Here is a 26700-nt window from a genome sequence, read left to right on the forward strand (position 1 = left end):
TGAGTCTGGAGCAGAGTTTACTGCAGGACCCTGCAAGAGACGGGAGGCTCCTGCCCCCCAAACCTCAAAGTCCCCTAAGGGTTTCTGCAAAGCCTTTTAAAAGACAGCTGGGGAGGAGCAGGGGTCACGGGGTAGGTGACTAGCTGGTGCACGGTTCTTTGACTGACCGATGGTGAAGCAACAGGGCAGGGTCACAAGGGTGAGCATTATGAGTCCTTAGGCGCCAGGAAGCCTGGGGCTACGTGCTCAGGGTCATCAAGGAGTTAACACCTGCCATTGGGGTGGGTGTGTGCTTAGTCACTCAGTTGTGTCCGACTCTTTGTGAGCCCCTGGACTGTAGCCTGCCAGGCACCTTTGTCCATGGGATTTCCCAGGTAAGGATACTGGAGTGGGTTGCCATGCCTTTCTCCAGGGGATCTTCTCAACCAGGGATCAAACCCAGGTCTCCTGCATTGCAGGGGGATTCTTTACCACTGAGCCACCAGGGAAGCTCCCCCACCCCAGCAACAGACAGACACCCCAAAGGCGGCCATGACCATCTGCCCCTACTGGGCTCTGCTAGACCCAGTCCCCTCTGCAGTTCTGGGGAGCCTTATCTCCCCCGTGAGTCTGGCTGGGTGTGTGATTCACAGACTTCACTCAAAGTGATGCATGACTTGGAGGTCAAGTCTGGAAAGAGAATGCAAGTTCTCCCTTGCTCGCTGGACCACTCCTCAGAGCCCACGTGGTGGAGGTCTAGACTGTCCTTGGCTCTAGGGTCACACAGCTACCTGGTCAGGAGCACGTGTCTTCCCAATTGCCCTGCAGGGAGACAGAGAGACTGAAGAGCCTCTCACAGGTGTTTCCTGCTTCTATGTGGAGGCACCCACATCTCAAACGGCACTTTGGTCAGGTCAGGTGATGCTCAAAATATTTGCAGAATGAATAAATGAATTTTCACTTCATTCATGTTAATTTATGAAAAGATTTACTCTTTGATAATTTTTCTTTTTCAGAAATGACCAGCTATTCTACATATATTTTTCCTACAACTAAAGCCTAGAATTACTTGATTACATTTCAAAAATTCTGTTGGACTACAGATTGGATCATTTCTAACATAAATGAGTATGAGAATAATAAACAGTTTTTATAATGATGGGTTTGGTCTGGATCTCTTCCCAGGTGGCTCAGTGGTAAAGAATCCACTTGCCAATGCAGAAGCTGCAGGTTTGATCCCTGAGTCAGGAAGATCCCCTGGAGGAGGGCATGGCAACCCACTCTAGTACTCTTGCCTGGGAAATCCCAGAGACAGAGGAGACAGGTGGGCTACAGTCCATGGGGTCATTAAAGAGTTGGGCATGACTTCGTGACTAAACAACAACAGAACAATGGGTTTTGTCTGTATCTCTTTGTACCGTATTTTTCTTTTGAATACTCATCAGCAGAATTTATATGTGGTTGTTTTCACATGTCTTGCACATTTTTCTGATTTATCTTGTTCCTAATTATTCTGCTTCTTTTGCTACTGTGCCTAGAATTATCTTCTTAATATTTTCTGCCGAGATTCTGAGCTCAGCAGTAAGCTGTTGACTTTTGTGCCTATAAGTGTTGCTTGAAATAAGCACATACAGGAGCTGTAATTACAACACACTTTTATTCTTGTCTCTCCCTGCCCTTTAATATCCATTTAGTGGGGGAAGTTTTTCCTTTGCCTGTGAATAAAAACCTGCATGTTACATGCTCACTCTTCTGTGAAGACAGCCCTGTGGCTGCCTTTAGTCACAAAACATAGCATTAATCCAGAATTTAAAGCAACCAGTCACCTGGAATAGCCAAATCAACTTGACTTAGAGGTAATATCCCCTCATGTAAGCAGGGTGAACTCTGGGTGGGTTTTCTGTTCTGCCATGGGCTGGCTTTGTTCTCTGTCTCATGGGCATTTAATGTTGGCCCTCTCTTGACTATTTTTCCTGAGTTCCCTTGACCAGGGCAACTCTACTGTCGACTTAAAAAATAGTCGCAATCTAAAAGTTGAGAGCTATGTTTTATTTGGTGGGAAGCTTTTGGACTTCAAGCTCAAGAGATCACATCTCAGTAACCCTGAGAGAGCTGCTCTGAGGAAGTGAGTGGAGGAGCCAGGTTATATAGAAGTTTTACAAAAAAAGAGCAGGGAGTCTTAACATCAAAAGATTATTGTTTAAAGAAATCCAGATATTCCAAGTTGAAGAATTTAGTGCTTTTCTATGTATGAGAAGATGCAAGAGTCTGGGCTCACTGAAATCATTCCTTTCATGCATCCCAGCTATCCTGGGTCAGTATCCTGCATTTTTTCACAACCTGAGCTCCCTTGGGGGTCCCTGTAGAGAGTGGCTGCAATCTTATGGGTGCTAGATGGGCAGGTATTTTTCTCCCTCCTGAGTGCTCTTAGGGCTCACCAGCTCACATTGGAGGGCTGGACCACTGATGACTCTGACGTTCTTGTTTTCTGATGTAGCAGGAAATACTCTCTCTCTCCTCTCTTGCCGGTAGTCACTTGTATCTGCTGTTGTTCAGTTGCTAAGTCGTGTCCAATCCTTGCAACCTCATGGACTGCAGCACACCAGGTGCCCCTGTCCCTCACCATCTCTTGGAGTTCACCCCAAGTTCATGTCCATTGAGCTGGTTCATGTCCACTTGTATCTAGGAAGCCGGTATCGTCCCAGCTTCCTGCTGCTGGGGTCCTTGCACCCCTCTGTGTACCCTGTCAGGCAGGACTCATGCTGACTCTCCCTCACAGTCAAGTGAGGCCATTTCTCATGCGTAGACATACCTACACATTCTTGGCTTCTCCACAGCCTAGAAATGAAGTTGAGTGCACTGCAGCAGCAACTCTTAGAGCAGAGAGGCAGCCTGTGTCTTACCATCCAGTCCACAGTCCCATGGGTCCCCCAGCAGCAGTGGTCTCATAAATAGAGCCTATGGTTAGTCTGATTGAAAGCCCCCTCTCTGCTTGAGGTGAGGGCTCGGGCCCTCCTCCACCTCCCTCTCTCTTGGTGAGGGACGGAGAAGCAAAGCACACAGTAGGGTTTTCTCCAAAACCGTCACACGTAGCCTGACCCCCTCCACACTCTCACCACTCCTTGGTTTGGATATTGGCCCCAGAAATCATGGAGTTCTTTCTCAAGGATCGACTATTATGGATTATTATGTATTTTTTGTAGCACTGAGCTTCTCTGGTGGCTCAGTCCATAAAGAATCCAAGGAAATGGCAACCCACTCCAGTATTCTTGCCTGGGAAATCCCAAGGACAGAGGAGCCTGGTGGGCTACAATCCATGAGGTTGCAAAGAGCCAGATGTGACTTAGCAACTAAACCACCACCACCATATACTATTTCTTGGTGACTCAGTCATAATTTCAATTTTCACATCCTTTGCTTGTTCTAGTTTTGCATTTTGTGTAATTTTTATAACCAGTAGTGGACTTGGAAGTGAGGCAGGCAGAATATTTATTGACCAAGGTACAAGAAACACCAATTTGGCCTCAGAATTCAGAAGGATCCAGAGAATAACACCTGAGTGGGCATCAGAAAGACATTAGATAAGCCTGAAACTGCTGTATGCAGCTGTAATAAGCTTGGGGACATATAGTCACACCTCCAGATTTTGAAATCATAAGGCAAAGGGGACAGCTCTCTGGAAAAGACATCATAAACAAGGTTAATAACCACACATGGTCTAGAAGAAAACGTTTGCAGGACATATGGCAGATAAGTTAATAGCTCACATAGAAATAATGCTTTCTTTAATGAATAGAAATGAAAATAAACTCAACTCTGAAAATGGGGCAAATTATATACACAAAGTTTTGGGCAGAGTGCAGTCAGAAACTATTCTAGATGTTTCAAGCTTAGGGAATGTAAGGTGGCTGCAAAGGTTTTGGAAGGGCTGGGAGAGCAAAGAAGAAGGGGGAAGGAAATGATGAGAAAAGGGAGGTGGGGGTGAAGACCAGAGGTCAGAGGCTGGAGCCCGCCTGTTGCTCCTACTCCACGGCTGTTTGAAACTCTGATGGGTGGATTCTGGACCCACCAGAGATGCTGCCTGGACCAAAGATGGAGACGTCCAAGGCCCCTGCCTGGATCAGTGGAATGTGGAATCACCCACTTTTCCACCAGCTCAGAAGCAAAAGCATCTGTCAACTCTGGGTCTTTCTCTACAGTCAGCTGCAGAGACCTTCCCTCCCCCATCCTCCTGATCTGCTTCCAGCATCTCCCAGTGGCTGAATCCAACAGAAAACTGGTCAGCAAGGAGCTGGGAAGCAGATTTTCCAAAATCCCAGAGCAGGGAGGAGAAGAACAAACGTCAGGTTGCACAGGGCAGGTGAACAACCAGCACGATGAAAAGCAGGTGTGTGAAGACGGTCCCCTCACCACTGGCTGTGAGAGTGAAATGAAAACGTTAGTCACTCAGTCGTGTTCAATTCTTTGTGACCCCATGGACTGTAGCCCGCCAGGCTCCTCCGTCCATGGGATTCTCCAGGCATGAATACTGCAGTGGGTTGCCATTCCCTTCTCCAGGGGATCTTCCTGACCCAGGGATTGAACTCAGGTCTTTCAAACTGCAGGTAGATTCTCTACCATCTGAGCAAATGGTACAAATAAAAACAACACAACAGCCAAATTCTCAACCATAGATCTGCAAAATCTGAAAATATTGATAACAGCCAATGCTGATGAGGTCTTCCCTGGTGGCTCAGATGGTAAAGAATCTGCCTGCATTGCAGGAGACCCGGGTTCAATCCCTGGGTTGGGAAGATCCCCTGCAGAAAGGAAAGGCTATCCATGCCAGTGTTCTGATAAGGATGTGGGGAGATGCAAAGCCATTTTTACATACTCACTTAGTGGAATTGTGTCTATTTTTGTGAAATAAATGAGAGTTTAGTTGTTTGCCTTTTTCTTTGGATCTCAGGTGCACAGCTTTGGAATAGTAATAATCCTTAATTCAGACGATGAGATGTTTTCATCATTGGTTTAAGAATAGTCTATTTGTAATTAGTTATTTTACTATCTCAATTTATTACTATCATTTTTGTTATACAGACTGGCTAGGAACACAGTGTTAAATAGAAATCATGACAGAGCATCCTTGATTCATATTTTTCAATTAAAAAAATGCTTTTAACATTCTTCATCAAGGAAGACATTTGTCCTACTTTTCTTATAGGTACAGTTTACCATTCAAGGAAATTCTGTTTCCAAATTTTGAACTTCTAAAAATTGTGGTTGGGCATTTCTTTTTATCACATGTTTTTTCTGAATTTACTGAGCTTATTATATTGTTTTTCTCTTCTGACTGATTAATGTAGTAAATTTTATATCATCAAACAATCCTTGCACAACTGGCAAAATGTGTCACCTCATCTTTATTTAGACTCTGGGGCTATGTTTTCTAATATTTTATATCTATATGCATGAATTACATAGGACCAAATATTTCGTTTCTGTGATGTCATGGCATTGTATTATATCAAGGTTATGAGTTCATATAATGAGTTTGAAAGTAATCCCTCTTTTCTCTTGTCTGACAGAATTTGTTTAAAATTAAAAAGACTTGTTCCTTAAAAGTCTGGTAGAAATAGCTTATGGCCACATGAGACTGATGTGTTAAAATTTTAAATATGCAAGGCTGTTGACACAGCAATTCCAATGTTAGTCATCTAGTCTTTTGATGTAAAAAGCACATTATTTTGATGTAAAAAGCACGAAGTTTTGTGTGTAAGGATACATATTTCGGCATTTATTTCAAGAGAAAACAAATGGAAACAGCCTATGAGTGGTGAAGGGGTTAAATACAGAATATTCAATCACAGACTGTAAGACAACTACTATAAAAGATTCACTGGGTTCTCTGCTTCCATCTGATATGATACCCAAGTATATTGTCAAGGAAAACAAGTGACTTTGCTACAAAGAAAAGAGGAAAAGAAAGACAAGGGGGTGATCTGACCTACATAATGTTCCTCCGTGTTTATCTAAGCAAAGAACATTAACATATGCACCATTTTTGCCGAGGATGGACAGAGTAGAGTAGCTAAGACCATGGCCTCTGGAGCCAAACATTAATGTGGAAGCCCAGCTCTGGCTGTGGGACCCTATGTAACTTACTAAGCTCTCTGAACCTCAGTTTCTTTGCCTGTGAAACAAGAATAAGGGTAGCATTTACCTTAACTTGGATGCTAGGGTAGCATTTACTCGTTCTGCTGAGTAAATGAATGATGCTATATTCCTGTTACAAAAGAAGCATTCCATGAGTGGTGGTACTCATTATTATTGAATTATTAGTTATTTAAGTAATATTATTCCAGTTATTTATTATTCAAGAATTCATCATTTAAACATTATTATTTTAAAAGGTTGATAGAGGAGATAGTGGGCTATTAACTATTTTTAGATACCTTACTGCAGTTTTTGAATAATTTCAATGAATATAATTTATGCATATAAATGAAAAAAAAATGGAAAGAAAGGGGCCACCAACTGTATGAAGTCTGAGACAAGTATGAAAGGATAAGCTTTCCGGGAACAGCTGTGTTTCCAGGCAGACAGATAAATCTGCGGTAGCTTTGATGTTTCTCAAAACACAGTATTAAAATGAGTCACAGCCTCTCCCTGGTCTTTTATCATTCCTACACTGGAATCTGTATCATCCCTACCAAAAATTATCCGTGAAGACAGGCTCACTTCCTGGCATAGGAATTAGGAGCCTTAATGAAAATGAGCATTTTCATTTCCCAAAAGCTCTGAGCCCTGAGCCACCGCGCCTGACTCCAGGTCGACCTGGCCTTTATGGACACAGCAGCTGGCATCCGATCATCCTGGCCCTACCACGCCCACATTACTGGCGGTTCACTGCACCTGGCAAACCTCGGCTTGGAGAATTGCTTCTTCCCCACGGGGGCTGCTGTGAAGATTTCAGGTGGTATATGCACAGGTCTGAGCAGAATGCCTGGCCCAGGGGACTCTCCCAAATGTGGTAGAGATGGGGGTGGCCGATTCCTCGGATGGAAATGATAGATCTGGCTAAAAAATAACGTAAAACTTTCATAGCTCGAAAACACTTTACTTCAGAGGAAAAGACAAAGTAGAAAAAAAGGACTCGACAAGGCACTGGTACAAGTCAACCCAGATGGAAATATGCTGACAAATAAATACTAATAGGAGAAAACACCATTGGCAGATAAAAGCAAAAGAGAAAGGGCTCATTGCCACTCTCCAAACATCCCAATTGGGGGACTTTTCCCCAAATTTACTGGTCTCCCTGCAGCTTCTTCTTTACTTTCTCCTAAGAGGAGTGTGTGTATGTGCTCAGTCCACTCAGTCATGTCCAACTCTATGACTCTTCTGTCCGTGGGATTCCCCAGGCAAAAATACTGGAGTGGGTTGCCATTTCCTCCTCCAGGGGATCTGCCCAACCCAGGGATTGAACCTGAGTCTCCTGGGGCTCCTGCATTGGCAGGTGGATTCTTTACCACTGACTCACTTGGGGAGCCTCTCCTAAGAGAAGAGGGCCTTTCAGAAAAGTAAATAGGGATGCTCACTCATCACTTCCATTTCCCTTCCGAGAGCCAGATGCCTGCAAGGGTGACCCTCCTCTGCTCCCCTAAGCTGAGACTCATGAGGAAGTACCCACATCAGGGAGGGACTGTCCTTGCCAACTGTCCAACCTGCACCACTCCAGAGGCAGAGAAAGGATACAAAGAAAAGATTCAGAGAAAGGATGATACTGAACTCTTACTTTAGTTCATAGGCATTTTGGCTGTCACATGAAGCTGCGTCCTCCGTCTTCATCTTTATTAGGAATAGAGGTGATGTTTCAGCCCTCCGTCCCTCTTTGGTCTGACTTCTGAAATTACTGGACCAAAGGCAGGGGAAAGAACTGTCATTCATTGTCCCCTTCAGAGAGTTTAGCCATCCCCATGGTGAAGATGCTAACTTGACTGATAATCAGACAAATGCATGTTGAAACAGAAGTGAAAGGTCACGGCCATGCGGCCGCTTGATCCAGGGTGAGCAGAAGAAGTGAGAGAGGTCACACCTGCAAAAGTGAGGGTTCAGCTAGGCGGGACTGTCAGGAGCCTTCAAGCTGCTGGGACCCTCTGACTGGTGCTTTCACTTTGGGGATTCTACCCCACGGACAGAAATTCACTGACAAGCTATTATCTATATCATTGTCCCCAAAAGTAAACTTCAAAGCAGTCAGAATATCCAGCAAGGGAGATTTGTTGTTCAGTCGCCAAGTTAAGACTCCATAGACTGCAGCACACCAGGCTTCCCTGTCCCTTACCATCTTCCGGAATTTGCCCAAATTCATATTCATTCTATTGGTGACACTTTCCAGCCATCACATCCTCTGCCCTCTTCTCCTTCTGCCTTCAATCTTTTCCAGCATCAGGGTTGATTTTTTTTTTCCCAGTGAGTCAGTTGTTCGCATCAGGCGGCCAAAGTATTGGAGCTTCAGCTTCAGTATCAGTCTATCCAAAGAATATTCAGGGTTGATTTCCCATAGGATTGAGTGATTTGATCTCCTTGCGGTCCAAGGGACTCTCAAGAGTCTTCTCCAGCACCACAGTACAATATAAATCATGGACCAGTCACAGGATGGAATGTGATAAAGCCATTAAAAAGAGTATTGGAAAACGTTTCGACACACCTGCAGTTACTGCTAAGCAACAAAATAAATTACAAGATTATTTGTAAAGTGTCAATCTAATTATATACTTAAGATTTAGAAGGAAATAACGCAAGCTATCAGGCTTCCCTGGTGGCTCAGAAGGTAAGAATCTGCCTGCAATGCAAGAGACCCCAGTTTAATCCCTGGGTTGTGAAGATCCCCTGGAGAAGGGAATGGCAACCCACATCAATGTTCTTGCCTGCAGAATCCAATAGACAGAGGAGCCTGGCGGGCTACAGTCCATGGGGTTGCAAAGAGTCAGACATAACTGAGTGACTAAGCACACACAATATAAACTATAATGGGATTTATATCGTGGGGGCTGGATTGCAGGTGATGTCTATTTTTGCCTCTGTGTTTTTCTACATTCTCTGCATTCTCCATAAATATACTCTTTTAGTAAAAAAGAAAAATCATGAGCCGGTCTAAAATGAGTCTGGTATGGAATGTAGGATAATAAAGGGCTGAAGAAACACAGAAGATAGAACAGCTGGCCAGGGTTGGTGGCCAGGGAGAAAGACACGTGAACACAAAAAAAGGCAAGTTTTCCAAAAAAGAACTGGTTCGGAAGAAACACACAGAGATGCCCACGGAGCAGCTGTGTGGGAGGACTAGATCTCTGGCACCTTTGGGGACAGAATGGTGCCCAGAGGTTCAGACACTAGTGCTCTGTCGCTGTGGTCAGGGTCTGCCTGTTAGAATGTCTCTTTCACTTTCACCCCACTTCTCTCCCACGTGGCCTGAGTCAGGTGCCCACCCTGACCTGCTCCTTTCATCCTCTGGGAACCGAAGAATTGATGCTTTGAACTGTGGTATTGGAGAAGACTCTCGGGAGTCTCTTGGACTGCAAGGAGATCCAACCAGCCCGCCCTAAAGGAAATCAGTTCTGAATATTCATTGGAAGGACTGATGCTGAAGCTGAAACTCCAATACTTTGACTACCTAATGCGAACAGCTGGCTCATTGGAAAAGACCCTGATGCTGGGAAAGATTGAAGGCAGGAGAAGGGGACGACAGAGGATGATATGGTTGGATGGCATCACTGACTCGAGGGACGTGAGTTTGAGTAAGCTCTGGGAGTTGGTGATGGACAGGGAGGCCTGGCGTGCTGCAGTCCATGGAAAGAGTTGGACACGACTGAGCGACTGAACTGAACTGAACTAAGCCCCAAAACGGAAGTTTCCAGTCTGGCCAGAAGGGAGCGCTGTGGCTCAGGCCGGGCACCTGGAACCAGACTCTTCTGTTCAAGTTCTTCGTGTGTCCTTACCTGTAACTTGCGAAATACACTTGGAGCATGGGGGGGAGGGCGGGGGGCGGACCATGAGCCCCGCGTCTCAGGGATTAAGTAAAACAGGTATCCACACATGTCTGTAACCTGAAAAAGGCCTGCGAATCTGAGGGTCACTAATCCTTTGGAGCTTACTGTCTACATTTAAATGCCTCGCAGCGGCTCTGACTTTCCCCAGGCTGGCACCACCGGCAGAGGTGTTGCCATCCGCCTGCGAGTGTGCACCGCGACCTCTGCCCGTGTGCTCCTTCTGGGCGCCGGGCCTGTTAGTGCAAAGGGCTGCTGGACGTCGCTCCTGACTTGGTTTGACCCCTGGGCTGGGACCCTGGATCCGCGGCCCAGTGTGCATGGGCTCACGGGTTAGCATCTTGGACCCATCAAAGCTCCCCTCAAGACTAAATGCCCAAGGAGCTCTCTGTCTCCGGGAAGGGCCTTGCTGTCAGCTGGCTGCACTCCACCTGCTTTCATTCTCGCTGCCGACCCAGCCGAGTGACGAGGCCTCGTGTCGCTCCCGATCTTCACCCTGACTCTGGCTCTCAGCCTCTCTGTACAGTTGTGTGGTCTGTGCACTGCACACGCCTCGGCGGTGCTGCTTATACTACAGTCTGTAAGGAACAAGCCTAGGCCTGAACAGTTACGAAGAGCAGGCCTGCCCCGGTGTAGTGATCAAGCTGTGATTCAGGCCAGCTGGCCCTGGCTGGTTCACAAAGGTTCCTGCCTGTTCTAGCTGCAAGAGGGGCAGGCCTCAGAATCTCTCTGAACCTCAGTTTCCTCAGTTGTAAAGGGAGGAGCTGGACTGGCTGATGTCCAAGCTGAATTAGCTAGACATGCCAAACTACTACTTCGCTGTTCTTGGTAGCTCAGCTGGTAAAAAATCCGCCTGCAGTGCAGGAGACCCCGGTTCAATTCCTGGGTCAGGGAGATCAGCTGGAGAAGGGATAGGCTACCCCTCCAGTATTCTTGGGCTTCCCTGGTGGCTCAGTTGGTAAAGAATCTGTCTGCAACACAGGAGACCTGGGTTGGGAAGATCCCCTAGAGGAGGACACAGCAACCCACTCTAGTATTCTTGCCTGGAGAATCCCTATGGACAGAGGAACCTGGTGGGCTACAGTCCATGGGGTTGCAAAGAGACACAACTGAGCGACTAAGCACAGCACAGCACAGTACCCCAGTATGTATGGATTCTGGGCAGTGTCCATGATGTTACCAGACATGTATCTGTGCTCAGATTTGGGATCCAGCATCCTGGGTTCAGTCCTTGTCCTGATGCAATCTTTTTTTTTTTTTTCACTTTTTGACTGCACCCCAAGGCACATGGGATCTTAGTTCCCTGAGCAGGGATCGAGCTCACCCCCCATCCCTCCGCCATGCACTGGAAGCTTGGAGTCTTGACTGTTGGACCACCAGCGAAGTCCCCAAATGCAGTCTCCAGCCTCCTGTTGCTCTCGGTCCTGCTCCAGCACCGCCCTTCCCGCTCACAGGAAGAGGGAGGCTTTGTGGATGGCTGCGGAGGTTCGAGAATGCCCAACCAGACTGAATCAGAAAACCCATGAAGAGGATTAGTGGGTATTACAGCTAGAAATCTGTGTTAGGACCACAGAGTGGCTGTTTGCTCTTGTCAAGGTACTTTCTGGATTCGTAGGTCAGGAGGTGAAGCTCTTTGGGGCAGGTGGCCTCTTGGTGCCCTGCAGTCACACATGGGACCTGCCTCGCCAACCCCACAAAGATGCTGACTATCTAAGGTCAACTGTGAAGCCAGGCACACTGCCGTCTAGCAGATATAAGCCCCAGACAGTTTAGGAGGAAGTGGAGTCAGAGCGCAGACACTCTCAAAGTCATGGGACTCTGGCTGGGACCCCAAACCCAGCTGCTCCCAGTTAGGAACCCCTGGGCTCCTAGGTGCCTACAGTTGCTTTGTGGGGCCCTTTAAGTGGGGCCACCCTTCAATGCCTTGTACACAGAGCTGGAGGGTGGCCTGCAGAGCTGGGTGGGTGAGCATAATCAGGTCAGGGACGTCTGTGTGCACCATATTTCATATTTACCCAGAGCTGCTCTGGAGTCCCAGGGACACTAAGCAAGAGAGTAATATTTTAGAGATAGTTCTGGCTGACCACAGAGTTGGACAAGGGCCAAACGGGCACTTAGGGAGCACAGTCTGGGAGGCTGTGCAGTGGTTCCAAAGATGGATGGGTGACTAATGGAGACAAAAGACAGGTCATGGGGCAACAAGAAACTTGAGCCAGCCAGCCAGCATGTGCAGAGTGCCTCCCTTGCATCCAATGCCTGGGGATGGAAAAAGGTTGGGGCTACAAGAGCCTTGAGACCAGAGACATCCTGAGAGTCAAGAAGAGGAGAGTGAGAGAGAGGAAAGCCTGGGTGAGGCTTCTCTCTGTCCCCCAGCTCTCTGCCGTCTCCCACCCCTCAGCTCACCACAAACACACACACAGCCAGGGCTGTGCCTCTGCAGGTGTTGACTGCAATCAGGGGACCACGTTGATTGAACCAGAGCCCTCTTCAAGGGGTCTGGACTGAACCATCTCGAGATAAGCAACGCGGTACCATGCCAGTGCATAGAGCACTCAGAAATGATTCATTTTTGCTCCTTTGAAATGGTGGCAAGTCTTCTACAGAACAAACCACATCCGGAGTGGAAGTGATAAAGCTCAGAAGAGCGGAAGGATAACCATGGTGACACTCTCACAGTTTGGGGGCTGTAAATAAGAGGTGTGTTTACTCTGGAATTGCCACCGAAAACAGAAATGTTGCAAATACAACAGCCAAGCAACAGTCTTCTCTTCTGGGCTCATCGACAGAGAAAGTACAGATAACTCACATTTTCCAGAGGCTGTACGCAAATCCAAGGTTTTCTTTTGGCATTGCTGTGGAAAAATCCTCAGAGAGGAAGATGAGCCTTTCAAGGATGAGTTCTTTTTTTTTTATTTTAAAATAAAATATTCACCTGCAGTTGTAAGAAAGAACAGAGAGATCCCCCTAGACTCTTCACCCACTTTCTCCCATGGATACATTTTGCATGACTGTAGCGGAATATCACAGCTAGGAAACTGGCACTGACACCAATGGTTCTGTGCTGGGGAACTCTGAGTGACATCTTGTACTTTTCAAAATATAAAAATGCAAAATTTCTGTATTAAAAATAAAACCTAAAATTAAATTATAAGACAATGAGGCAAGGAGAAAATGTTTTTTCTGTTAATCCTAGCAAAGGGCTTATGTCCACAGAACGGGTCTGTTCCCTTTTAGAAGAAAAACAGTTAAGTGGCCCTTGAAAAAATTTTGATGGTCTGTAGAATTATAACTAAAATTACTATAATACAATAATATCTCAGGAAGCCTATAAGGCAACATTGGATGAATTTGCTTCTTGACATGATTGTTTGGAGGAATTATTGTTTGATTTCAACCTTTCCTAAAGTTCTCTACCATTATTTCTTACATCTGGAAATTCACCAGTTCTCTCTAGTATTATATTCTAAATATCTAGTGTCTTTTTACTGATTCACTTATACATTCAACAAACATTTATTGATTGTCTGCTATTAGCCAATTATTTTTCTAAGGGGAGGAAACCAGGAGTAATCACAAAAGTCCTTTGAGGAGCTGTCATTCCAAACAGTCCCCCCGCCCCCCTGCAACATTTCAACTTAACTATGACCGTTCTTGTTTAGGATTCCATCGTCTTCCAGAAGGAAGGTTCTAGAAGCTTCTGAATCCATCACCCTCTGTACAGTATCTCCCCTGCCCCCTGTTTATTCTCTGCACTGCTGATCTTCCCCGCAGACACACCTGATTATGTGACGTTCAAGTACAAAATCCATCCAGTGCCCCATCACTCCTATCTCCCTCTATACAGCACAAGTTCAAGTTCAAGATGTTCTTAATGGTCCAGCCTCTCTCTTCCCGACAGTATCTGTCATTCATCCTTTATCGTCCTGCCCACACTTGCGGCTTCAGTCGGGTCCGACTCTGTATGACCGTATGGACTGTACTCTGCCAGGCTCCTCTGTCTTGGGATTCTCCAGGCAAGAATACTGGAGTTACTGAAATGGGTTGCCATGCCCTCCTCCAGGGGATCTCCCTGACCCATGGGTTGAACCCGAGTCTCCCATGTCTCCTGCACTGCAGATGGATTCTTTACTGCTGAGTCGCTGGGGAAGCCCAATTTATATACACACACATATATATACACACATATATACGTACACACACAATTCAAACCTTTGTGTTTTTTCCACTTAAAGTATATTAGAATGTTTTCAGCTTTTGACACAAACTGCTAAACTGATTTTCAAAAAGACTGAATAAATTCAAAAATTTATTCTCCCATCATTAGATGTGAAAACGCACAGCTTATCTAACACACCTTCACAAACGCTAGTGAAAGCAAAAATTGGTCCTTTTCTTCAACTTTACTTTTCTTCATTCTTAGCAAGATTGACTGTATTGTCATTTGTTTATAAAGTTCTTCCATTTCATCTTTCTTGAATTTTTAAAGCTTTTTCTTTGCCTATTTCATTAATAGAACATTTCAGTTTTTCTCACTGATGCTTTGGAACTATCTATTGACATTTAAATTCTTTCTCAGTCATCTTCATCAAAAATTTTTTTCAGCCTATAATTTGACTTTCATGTTTTTTGTGATATTTGGCATAAAATTTTATGTGAATGCCAATATACCATTTCCCTCTTACTGCCTTCCATTGGTTTTAAACTTAGAAGTCCTTTCTCCATACAGAAGCCAAGGAGTTTTCCCCCTCTCTCTTTTCTATTTTTTTTTTTTAATAACTGAGCTCTGATCAATCTACAGTTTATTCTGGTGTGTGGTAAAGTTAGAAGCAGGTATTTTCCTCAAATATCTTGTCAATTACTGGGTCATCCTTGATTGAGAAATCTTTCATTTTCTGTTAATGAGTGATGCCTCATTTAACATATGTTAAATGCAGACCTGGTTCTGGCTGATCTCTGGTCATTGACACACAGCTGCTTCTTGTGCCTGTGGCGCTCAGAAGCACTTGGTGTAGATTGGCATAGCGTACAAACCCGGGGAAGCCCGTATGCCCTCACTTCTCTTCATGGGGACAGTTTTCTTCAGTGTTTCTACTTACTTACTCTGTCAGCTTCATTTGGGAAGGCTATTCACTTTCAAATAGAGCATTTTCCATTCTGACCCATAGCTGCTATGTGTCAGATATACATGTCAAAACTAACTATGTTTTTAGACATAGTTTTAACTATGTTTTAAAAACTAAGTTATTTTTCAGCTTAATTTTTACTTTTAGTTATTTGCCCCCTCATATTTATTAGGAAGGATATCTTTAGCTCTTCTTTTTGTGGGTGCTATTAGAAACAGGATTTAAAACATTTTTTAAACTGGTTCCCCTCCCCCAAGCATGCTAAGTGACGTCTGAGTCTTGCGACTTCATGGACTGTAGCCCACCAAGCTCATCTGTCCATGGGATTTCCCAGGCAGGAACACTGGAGTGGGTTGCCATTTCCTCCTCCATTTAACTGGTTGCTACTGCTGCTGCTGCTAAGTCACTTCAGTCGTGTCCAACTCTGTGCGACCCCATAGACGGCAGCCCACCAGGCTCCCCTGTCCCTGGGATTCTCCAGGCAAGAACACTGGAGTGGGTTGCCATTTCCTCCTCCAATGCAGGAAAGTGAAAAGTGAAAGTGAAGTCTCTCAGTTACATATCTCTAAATAAAAAAGCGACTTACTTTGGTGGACTTATAGTAAGTTTGGTCATTTTATTAACTCCTTTGCTTATTTCTTCTCCTGTTAGGTGGCTCTCTTGAGATTCTAGGTGTACTGCCAGAAGAAACGGAGACAGTAGACCTGGTGTTCTCTCCAGTGCTGGGCACACAGCATTCCACCTACATGAAGTTCAAATGCGAGCAGAGCCAGTGGAGTGACGGAGGTCAGAATGGAGACTGACTCTGGGGAGGAGGGAAGGGGCTGGCGGAGAGGAGGTGTCGGGGGGTCTCTGCAGTTCTGGTGTCATTCTAGGCGGTTGTCACATAGGGGTGTTCAGTGTGTAAAAGTTCATTGAATTATCCACTTATGGTCTGTGGACTTTTATATTTGGATGTCTATACTGGGGTAAATGGTGATCCTCCAAAAGATTTATCTGAGTCCTAACCCCAGGTAGCTATGAATGTGACCTTTATTTGAAAAATGAGTCTTTGTTGATTTACTTAAGTTAAAGATCTTGAGGTGAGATCTTTCTGGATTAGTTGTTTAGTTGCTAAGCCATGTCAGACTCTTTATGACCCATGGACTGCACACCAGGCTTCCCTGTTGTTCACTATCTCCCGAAGTTTGCTCAAATTCATATCCACTGAGTCAGTGATGCCATCCAACCATCTTACCCTCTATCATCCCCTTCTTCTCTTGCCCTCAATCTTTCCCAGCTTCAGAGTCTTTTCCAGTGAGTCAGCTGTTTGTATCAGGTGGCCAAAGGAATGGAGCTTAAGCTTTAGCATGAGTTCTTCCAATGAATATTCAGGGTTGATTTCTTTTAGGATTGACTGGTTTCATCTCCTTGCTGTCCAAGGGACTCTCAAGAGTCTTCTCCAGCACCACAGCTTGAAAGCATCAATTCTTCAATTCTTCAATGTTCAGCTTTCTTTATAGTCCAACTCTCACATCCATACATGACTACTGGAAAAACCATAGCCTTGACTAGATGGATCTTTGTCGGCAAAGTAATGTTTCTGCTTTTTAATATGCTGTCTAGGTTGGTCATAGCTTTTCTTCCAAGGAGCAAGGGTCTCTTAATTTCATGGCTATAGTCACCATCTGCAGTGATTTTGGAGCCCAAGAAAAGAAAACCTGTCACCATTTCCATTTTTTCCCCATCTATTTGCATGAAGTGATGGGACCAGATGCCATGATCTTAGTTTTTTGAATGTTGAGTAATTAAGTGTGGGCTCTAAATCCAGTAACAAGTGTCCCTATAAAAACAGGGAAAATGCAGACACACAGAAGAGAGGGTAATGTGATGATATAGAAGTTGGAGTGATGTGTCCACAAGCCAGGGAATTCCAGGAATGACAACAGCAGAGCTGGAAAGAGGCAGAGCTGTGGCAGGGAGCAATGTGGGCCACCCCAAAAGGTGTCTCTTTGATGTGGGGATTATTTTAGGCTGATTATTTTTAAGAACCGGATGACTCAGGAAGTCTTAATTTTTACCTTTCCCTTGGCTGCCTAAAGAATTTAGACAAAGGGTCTTTTTGCAGAAGAGAGCTATCACCAACGATGCTGGCAAAAAATATGGGCCATGTGAGGTGGGGACACTGGCAGGGCCTGGCGATCAGAGTCCATCTGTGTCCGTTGTCCCTGCAGGCTCAGAAAACACGTGTTTACCAGACATTTGCTTTTCTATCTCTACGAGAATCACTTTCTTCCTCTTTGAAACCCCATATACTTCCCCAACCTCCTCTCTTATCCTTAGCTGAAGATAGCGTTTAAGGGAAGGACTTCAGCCATGTTAGTGAGTTTCAGTTTTCGGGGTCTCTCCCATGGAGATATTATTAAACTTTTGTTTGCTTTCTCTTGTTAATCTGTCTCATGTCAATTTAATTCTTAAACCAGTCAGAAGAACCTAGCAGAGGAAAATGTCTTACTCCACAGCAGAAAGGTCTTCCCCCAGAGCAGCGGTCCCCAAGCTTTTTGACATCAGGTTCTGGCTTTGTGGAAGACAATTTTTTCATGGACTGGGCAGGAGTTGAGTGAGGGCTTGGGGATGATTCAAGTGCATTAGATTTATTATGCACTTTATTTCTAATATATTAAATCAGCTCCACCTCAGATCATCAGGCATTGGATCCTGGAGGTTGGGGAACCCTGCCCTAAAGCTTTAGGAGGGAGCATGGCTCTGCCAAAGTCTGTTCCAGGCCTCCAGAACTGTGAGAGAACACACATCTGCTTGGAGCAAATAATAGCATTCCTAGGAAACTAACACAATGCCATATTTCAATACAAATTTTACTTAAACAAACACAGACAGACAAAAAATCAACTAAAACTCGTGTTGGCAGGAGTGCGTGATCTTCTACATGGTGGCTGAGAGCTCTTTGGAAAGCTATGAAGTTATTGATCTAAATCATTAAACACATACTTTTGTTTTACCCCATTCACAGAACTATTACCTAAGGAGTAATTGTAGGTGACCATGACAATGTTCACTCCAACAGATTATGCCCAGGCCTTTAAGGATACCCATCTGACACCATTTTTCACTTGTCAACAAAACAAAATTATAAAAGTCATTGCTGGTGAAGATATGGTGCATGCGTACTCAGCTGTGTCTCCCTCTTTGTGACCTCGTGGACTGTAGCACACCAGGCTCCTTTGTCCCTAGGATTCTCCAGGCAAGAATACTGTAGTAGGTTGCCATTTCTTACTCCAAGGGATCTTCCTGACCTAGGGATTGAACCTGAGTCTCTGGATTGTCCTGCATTGGCAGGTGGATTCTTTGCCAGTGAGCCACCTGGGAAGCCCAAAGATATAGTAGTTAAAGCAATTTCTCTCCCCTGTAGGAGAGCAAGTATCAGTGCAGCTGTGGCAGGCTGCTTCAGCGAGATAGTAATGTGTGTTCTTTCCTTCTAAACTTTCCCTTTCTCTTTCAAAGAAAGTAGCCAGGCTATATGAGTGTCGTGCTGCTGCTGCTGCTGCTGCTAAGTCGCTTCAGTCCTGTCTGACTCTTTGCAACCCCATAGACCGCAGCCCACCAGGCTCCGCCGTCCCTGGGATTCTCCAGGCAAGAACACTGGAGTGCATTGCCATTTCCTTCTCCAACGCACGAAAATGAAAAGTGAAAGCGAGGTTGCTCAGTCATGTCCGACTCTTCACGATCCCGTGGACTGCATCCTACCAGGCTCCTCCGTCCATGGGATTTTCCAGGCAAGAGTACTGGAATGGGTTATGAGTGTCCTACTGCTATGTAATAAATACCACCAACTTAGTGACTTGAGACAAAAATCTATTTATAGCTTACGGTTCTAGATTTCTGGTTCAGAAATCCAGGCAGGGCTCAACTCATTTCTGTGCTCAAGGTTTCACAAGATTTAAATCACAGTGGTCAGCAGCCTACTTTCATTGCTGGTGGCTCTAGGGGCAAATCTACTTGCAAGCTCATTCTGATTGGTGGCAGAGTTCAATTTCTTGGGACTGAAGTCCCTGTTTCTTGAGGATCATCAGCTACGGGTCATTCTCCACCCATGGAGACCCTCACTTTCCTTGTCTTGTGGACCCTCCATCTCCAAAGCCAGCATTTGGCCCCTTTCCAATCCAGCCCATTTCACACTGTCTCCAGGATGGCCTCAGTCCCTTGTGAGGGCTTGTCTTATTGGGTCAGACCCAAATTGCTGAAAATAATAAACTAATTTAATAAAAGAAATATGTGGAATGATAAGTAAAGCACCCAGTTTGGGCATGATATTTGCACTGTATTTTTGTGGCAGAGGAGAACAGATACAGCCGTCTCCCTATAAGTGAGGAGAAGACAACCTGGCCCCCAAACTCTTGACCTAAATGAAAAGCTTGCAAAGATGGTGGCAGGAGGACTTTTAGTAACTTGAGGATATGGAATTGTTGTCTGGTTGTCGTTTCTTCATCCTTCTGCCTGTCTCCTGAAATGTAATCCCATCTGTGTCCGTCAGTTTCTCCCCCATCTCCACACACACATGTACACGCACTCTTGCCCAGACAGAACACCGAGGACTGCAAATCCCGAAGGCCATGAGCAAACAAGCCAGAGACCAGCATGGGTCGGCACACTCTGGTCTCAGAGGTTAAACTCTTAGATCAGAAAGACACAGGGACTTTGGGGAAAGGGGAAGTCTGGGGACTAAGGCCTCAAATGGGGAACCCAGACGGGAAGTTATTTAGGAAAGGAGCTCAGAGCTGAACCCGCACCTGCTCTCACTTCCTCGTGAGGAAAAGAACCACACTGACCACATGGCACTGGAGCCAGGGCTGTGGTTCCAGCAAATGTCGCAGCAAGAAAATGAAAGACATGTTTTGCTTTGGAATCTAGCATTTTCCTCTCGGAGTGCCTTGCTCTGATGTCCACTTCTGACATGAGCCTTCTGAATGGTGAATTTCTTTATGGTTCTGTTTTTGCTTCTGGCCACACCCTGCATGCCATGCACCCACCCCCAGGACACGTCCGCCTCTACAGGGGCACACAGATATACACCTTATTACACACACACACACACGCACACACACACAAAGTCAGATACACACACAAACACATAGACACTCTCATGTACATACCTACTCACAGGCACACATATTCATATAAAGCTAAGCATGCTCAGTCGCTCCATCATGTCTGACGATTTGCGACCCTACGGACTGGAGTCCACAAAGCTCCTCTGTCCATGGGATTCTCCAAGAAGTAAGACTAGAGTGGGTTGCCATTTCCTCATTCAGGGGATCTCCCCAACCCAGGGATCGAATCTGTGTCTCCCAGTTTTCTGCATTGGCAGGTGGATTCTTTACCACTGGGCCACCTGGGAAGCCCTTAAAGGTAAGCACATACTCTCACACACACACACACACATGAACACATGCAGTGTTCAAATGCACACACACGCACATGACTTTTGGGCAGAAACTTTGCCTAGAGTCTGGAAGGCTTCTTTGGAGTGTTTGCTCCTCAACAAACATCTACTGACACCTATGTACACTTAATCATCGTGTGGGACGTCAGAGGGGAAGTTGCTGGAATACAGAGGCCTGGCTCGTGGACCCAGAACACAGGGCAGATAAGGAGTCAGCAGCTTGCAGCTCTGGAGGTTGCAGCAGAAGATTGCTGCCACGGAGGTGAGCACAGGGATGGAGGTCCACCCCAGCCTATGATGGTGGCCTTCCTGGAAGAGGAGGCTGCGTCTTTAAGCAGAGAGGAAACAGTGCAGCCTGAAGCTGCAGCATTTCCTTCACCTGAGCTGCCTGGGCTGTGTGACTTACCTTTACGTTCCCACCTCCTGGCATCTTCAGAATCACGGGGCGCCCCTCCCACTCCCAAGGCTACACAGGCGGATTGACAGAGCCACGAGCATGAACCACCACGGGACCAGACATGTTTTTTGGGGGTTCTACACACTCAGAGCCAGAAAAAATGAAACTGAGGATAACTGCTTAAAGGAACCAGAATGAGAATTTAAGCCTAGGAAGGCAAGGACTAGAGAGGACTGAGAAAGAGGGGGCATGCTGTGACACATAAAAGGAATCATCCCTTTGTTCTGTGGGACAATTCAGCCAGTCTTCCCAACCTGCTGCTGTCAAATGTAAGATCAAGCAACCACAACAAGCTTATTGCATAAATCCATTCTCCACCCTCTCCACTCCTGACTCTGACTGCAGTGCCCATAGACATGGGAGGATGTCTTGATGTATTAAGGTCTCCTTTACTTCACTGGCCCCATGTACCACCAGGGCAGCCAACCATGGGCTAGTGGTGACTTGGAAACTTCTGGATCAGTGATTCTCAAACTTGAACATGCATCACAATCACCTGAGGGCTTGTGAAGCCACAGGGCTGGACCCCATTTGCAGAGTTTCTGATTCAGTAGGTGTGGGGTGGAGCTCAAGTAATGGAGTGATGCTGGTGCTCTGGGGACCCCACTTTGAGAACTGTTATAGCAACTCCTGAGGGTACAGGCGATCCACCTTCACAATCTCCCTGACACCCACATAGTTAGAACAGGTGTTTGGATGTAAAGGAGGTCAAGACCAACAGAATCCGTAAATGCACCCACTGATATGTGATTCACTCCTCTCTATGATGTCACATCCACAGCCAGTAGTTTTGGGGATTCTTTTATTAACCATTAGAGGAGTCAGGGGATAGGGAAGAGAATTCTAAATCAGACTCCAGAGACTGGTTTTAATCTGGGCTCTGCTGTTTGCCTGTTGGTTGGGGTGATCTGTTACACAGCAGTAGCTGACTAATACAAGTGGCTGCTATGTCAGGTTTGGGAACTCTAGGATGAATTTAGAAAAATATCTATCTGCCAGGAATTTGCAATCTAGTAGAAGAGGCAGTTACAGTATGATGTGCTGAGTAACATGGAAGGAAGCAAAGAGGTATTGTAAGAACTCTAAGGCACAGGGACCTCAATCTACTTTGGAGGTTTTGGGGAGGAAACTTTCTTAGAAATAACTTGTGAGCCAAGCAGTGGGAGGGAAGGCAGATGGACAGCCCTGAGTGTGCCCTACACCAAACTGAAGCAGATGCTCACAGGCAGAATAGCAAAGGGCTGAGATCAAATCCAAGGATGGACTCACAGATGAATGAGTTGACTTGCAGGGCTCCAGGGCCACAGAATGCTGCCTCGACTCCAATCCATCACCTTATAGATGGGGGACTTCCCTGGTGGTCCAGTGGTTAACACTTCACCTTCCAATGCAGGGGGTGCAGGTTCAATCCCTGGTCAGGAAGATACAATCCCACATGTCTCATGACCAAAAAACCAGGACATAAACAACAGTAGCAGTATTGTAACAAATTCAATAGACTTTAAAAACAGTTCACATCAAAGCAAAACAAAACAAACAAACAAAACAGCAACTTACGAGCAGAAGTCATGATTCCTCTACAAGTGTGGATGAATTGATCCACATCCACCCACCACTCTCCTGCTCATGCCAAGATCCCAAACTTCATCCCTGAGCAGATATCTCCTTGCCCAATGACCAGGACTGACATCACTAAGACCCACTGTACTTTGTAAGAGTAAAACAATTTTTCTCTAGAGAAATGATTAAGTTCTGATCCATTTTTCCAATAGTCCTTTACAAGTCCTCTGTACATAATTCAGTCTTTGTTTGCCAACAATTCTATCTGACATGGGCTTCCCAGGTAGACTAGTGGTAAAGAATCTGCTTGACAATACAGGAGACACAAGAGATGCAGGTTTGATCCCTGGATCGGGAAGATTTTCTGGGGGAGAAAAATGGCACCCCACTCCAGTATTCTCGCCAGGAGAATCCCATGGACAGAGCAGCCTGGTGGACTGCAGTCCATGGCGTTGCGAAGAGTCAGACATGACTGAGTGAGCAACTGAGCCCTCACTGAGCATATCTGACACAGGGCTAGTGACGGAAGCACTCATCTGGAAAATGAAGCAAAGGAGAAGAGTCTGCCATTTCTAAGTAACTACACCTCTCTGCAGTTTTATTTGAGCCCCCCAAAGTAGAGGAGTTTAGGCATAAGCGTCAAAATCAAGCCACTGCTGTACTCAGCCTGCCGTCTTGGGAAGCAGCCAACTATGTTATGTGCAAGCTTATTGTTCTAACAGCTTCTTGGGTTGAGTTACAGCTTCTTAGCCAGAGGGGCAGGAGGGGCTCGTGCAGATAAACCAGGACTGTCCTGGATGTGCTGGCCTGTCCTCACCCCCAGGTCCATCTGCAAGTTCAGCTCCCAATCTGAAAAACCCATAGACAGATCTCCCCAGAAAACTGATGCTGTTTTACAAAATCCTTTTCTAGAAGGAGACACAGCAAACTGCTTAATTTTACCCAGTATTGATTTGAACCCTATAACTTTTACAGACATTTCTCAGGGAGTTACTACCGGTCACAATAATATGACTCAGGGGACAGCTGGTTTCCCCTTTTTTAAAAAAATGGAAAAACCACAGCCCAGACGAACAAGGCAGCTTCCCCTAGGGCCATGTGGAATTATCTGCGTCAGAGGCTGCTCAAGGTCGCTTAGGGTCCTAACCTGAAATGGGAACCTCTCCACAAAGCCTGACACAGTCAAAACCCCTGAGGAAGCACAAGAGCTTCAAGGCTCTCACTAGGGAGCCAGCGTCACAGAAGTCCTGGAGTTGGCAGCATCACAGAGAAGGAACCTGTGTTGTCTGCTAAAAGATAAAGCAGTGGGTGACATGGCTTGTATAAAAGTGTGCTGCCTTTCTCATCACTGGTTCACAAGTTTCATGGTAATTAACCAGAATAAAGTCATAAGATGTCCTTCCTGGGGAGTCTCCAAATGCCAGCGTCATGTGACAGCTTCTAGACATTCTGGCCTCCATTTTGCAGACGAAAGGGTGGAACGTGTTAGGATTCTGATATATATTTAAGGCAAAGCAGACATCATTGGAAGACTAGAGATCTCTTCAAGAAAATTAGAGATACCAAGGGAACATTTCATGCAAAAATGGGTACAAAGGACATAAAAGGTATGGACCTAACAGAAGCAGAAGATATTAAGAAGAGGTGGCAACAATACACAGAAGAACTATACAAAAAAGATCTTAATTACCCAGATAACCATGATGGTGCGATCAGTCATCTAGAACCAGACAACCTGGAGTGCAAAGTCAAGTGGGCTTCAGGAAGCATCACTACGAACAAAGCTAGTGGAGGTGCTAGAATTCCAGTTGAACTATTTTAAATCCTAAAAGATGATGCTGTGAAAGTGCTGCACTCAATATGCCAGCAAATAAGGAAAACTCAACAGTGGCCACAGGACTGGAAAAGGTTAGTTTTCATTCCAATCACAAAGAAGGGCAATGACAAAGAATGTTTAAATTACTGCACCATTGCACTCATCTCACATGATAGCAAAGTAAAGCTCAAAATTCTCCAAGAGAGGTTTCAACAGTCTGTGAAACGACAACTTCCAGGTGTTCAAGCTGTATTTAGCACAGGAACCAGAGATCAAATTGCCAACATCTGTTGGATCATAGGAAAAGCAAGAGAATTCCAGAAAAACATCTACTTCTGCTTTATTTGACTATGCCAAAGCCTTTGACTGTGTGGATCACAACAAACTGTGGAAATTTCTGAAAGAGATGGGAATACCAGACCGCTTGATCTGCCTCTTGAGAAATCTGTATGCAGATCAGGAAGCAACAGTTAGAACTGGACATGGAACAACAGACTGGTTCCAAATAGGAAAAGGAGTTCATCAAGGCTGTATATTGTCACCCTGTTTATTTAACTTCTATGCAGAGTACATCATGAGAAACGCTGGACTGGAAGAAACACAAGCTGGAACCAAGATTACCGGGAGAAATGTGAATAACCTCAGATATGCAGATGACACCACCCTTATGGCAGAAAGTGAAGATGAACTAAAGAGCCTCTTGATGAAAGTGAAAGTGGAGAGTGAAAAAGTAGGCTTAAAGCTCAATGTTCAGAAAATTAAGATCATGGCATCCGGTCCCATCACTTCATGGCAAATAGATGGGGAAACAGAGGAAACAGTGAAAATAGTGATGACTTTATTTTTGGGGTCTCCAAAATCACTGCAGATGGTGACTGCAGCCATGAAATTAAAAGATGCTTACTCCTTGGAAGGAAAGTTATGACCAACCTAGACAGCATATTAAAAAGCAGAGACATTACTTTGTCAACAAAGGTCCATCGAGTCTAAACTATGGTTTTTCCAGTAGCCATGTATGGATGTGAGAGTTGGACCATAAAGAAAGCTGAGTGCCAAGGAATTGATGCTTTTGAACTGTGGTGTTGGAGAAGACTCTTGAGAGTCCCTTGGACTGCAAGGAGATCCAACGAGTCCATCCAAAAGGAAATCAGTCCTGAATATTCATTGGAAGGACTAATGTTGAAGCTGAAACTCCAATACTTTGGCCACCTGATACAAAGAACTGACTCATTTGAAAAGGCCCTGATGCTGGGAAAGATTGAGAGCAGGAGGAGAAGGGGACGACAGAGGATGAGATGGTTGGATGGCATCACCAACTCGATGGACATGAGTTTGAGCAAGCTCCAGGATTTGGTGATGGACAGGGAGGCCTGGCTTCTGGCAGTCCATGGGGTTGCAAAGAACTAGACATGACTGAGTGAGTGAACTGACTGAAATGGAATGAGAATAAGACAGTCTTTGCCACAGCCATACACACCCTAGATGGGAGCACAGGTCCCCTGGAAGATACAGTGGCTGGGAGCTGGGGTTTGGGGATAGTGGAGCAATCCCAGGGCGAGGGCTGCTGTTGACTGTGGACAGATTGAGGGGATGTGAGGAGGATATTGTGGTGGGAAGTGACTGTGAAAGAAAGTCAGGCAGTCATGGAAGCAAGATGATACTGCTGAGTCACACGTAGAGGGTGGAGCCATCACCATAGCCTCTCTCTCCCCACATGCTGACACTGGCAGCTGAACAGTAGAAAGGCTAGCCCATCAAAAGCCTGATGTTCTGAACTACAGAGTAGGACCCCAGCCAGGGGGGCCCCTCTATGTGCCTGATGCCCCGATCTACAGAGTAGGACCCCAGCCAGGGTGCCCCTTTAAGTGCCTTATGCACCAAACAACAGAGAAGGACCCTAGGCAAGGGAGCCCTCTAAGTGCCTGAAAGGGCGGAACTATGGAGAAAGACTGCCCGGAGACCTTCTGATCGGCAGCTACAAAAGGCTCGAAAAAAGACTGATAGGGCAGTCCTGCAGCAGAGTCAGTCCTTATCCCTGCACGGTGGGTGCCACCAGGGTTCCCGCAAGCCAAGCATCTGCACCATCTTCACACTCAGCTCTCACTGGGGCAGAGACGTCACAGGAAAAGAAAGTCGAGTTTATTGCCACTTTGAAATCTAGTTAGGCTTTTGAGTATTTAGTTTTTCTCAGTCACATTTTTTATTGTTATAAACCTCTGCCACTACATTGGGCTTTTGTAGTTCTGTGAAATTTTCTTTTCTCTCTCTTTTTTTTAAATTTTAGTTTTTAATTTTTTTTA

The 26700-nt window shown here is 45.5% G+C and overlaps 1 long non-coding RNA gene across 2 annotated transcripts in view; it reads left to right on the forward strand.

The window, feature by feature from the left end:
- Positions 1-26700, forward strand: part of LOC101904718 (uncharacterized) — a 67530-nt gene that overhangs the window by 16294 nt on the left and 24536 nt on the right. For both annotated transcript variants that reach the window (XR_805845.4, XR_009494037.1), the window contains exon 3: positions 15779-15913. This is a non-coding gene — a long non-coding RNA (uncharacterized lncRNA). The remainder of the gene's footprint in view (positions 1-15778; positions 15914-26700) is intronic.

The sequence above is a fragment of the Bos taurus genome, chromosome 3 (genome assembly GCF_002263795.3).
Source record: "Bos taurus isolate L1 Dominette 01449 registration number 42190680 breed Hereford chromosome 3, ARS-UCD2.0, whole genome shotgun sequence".
Classification (NCBI taxonomy): domain Eukaryota; kingdom Metazoa; phylum Chordata; class Mammalia; order Artiodactyla; family Bovidae; genus Bos; species Bos taurus.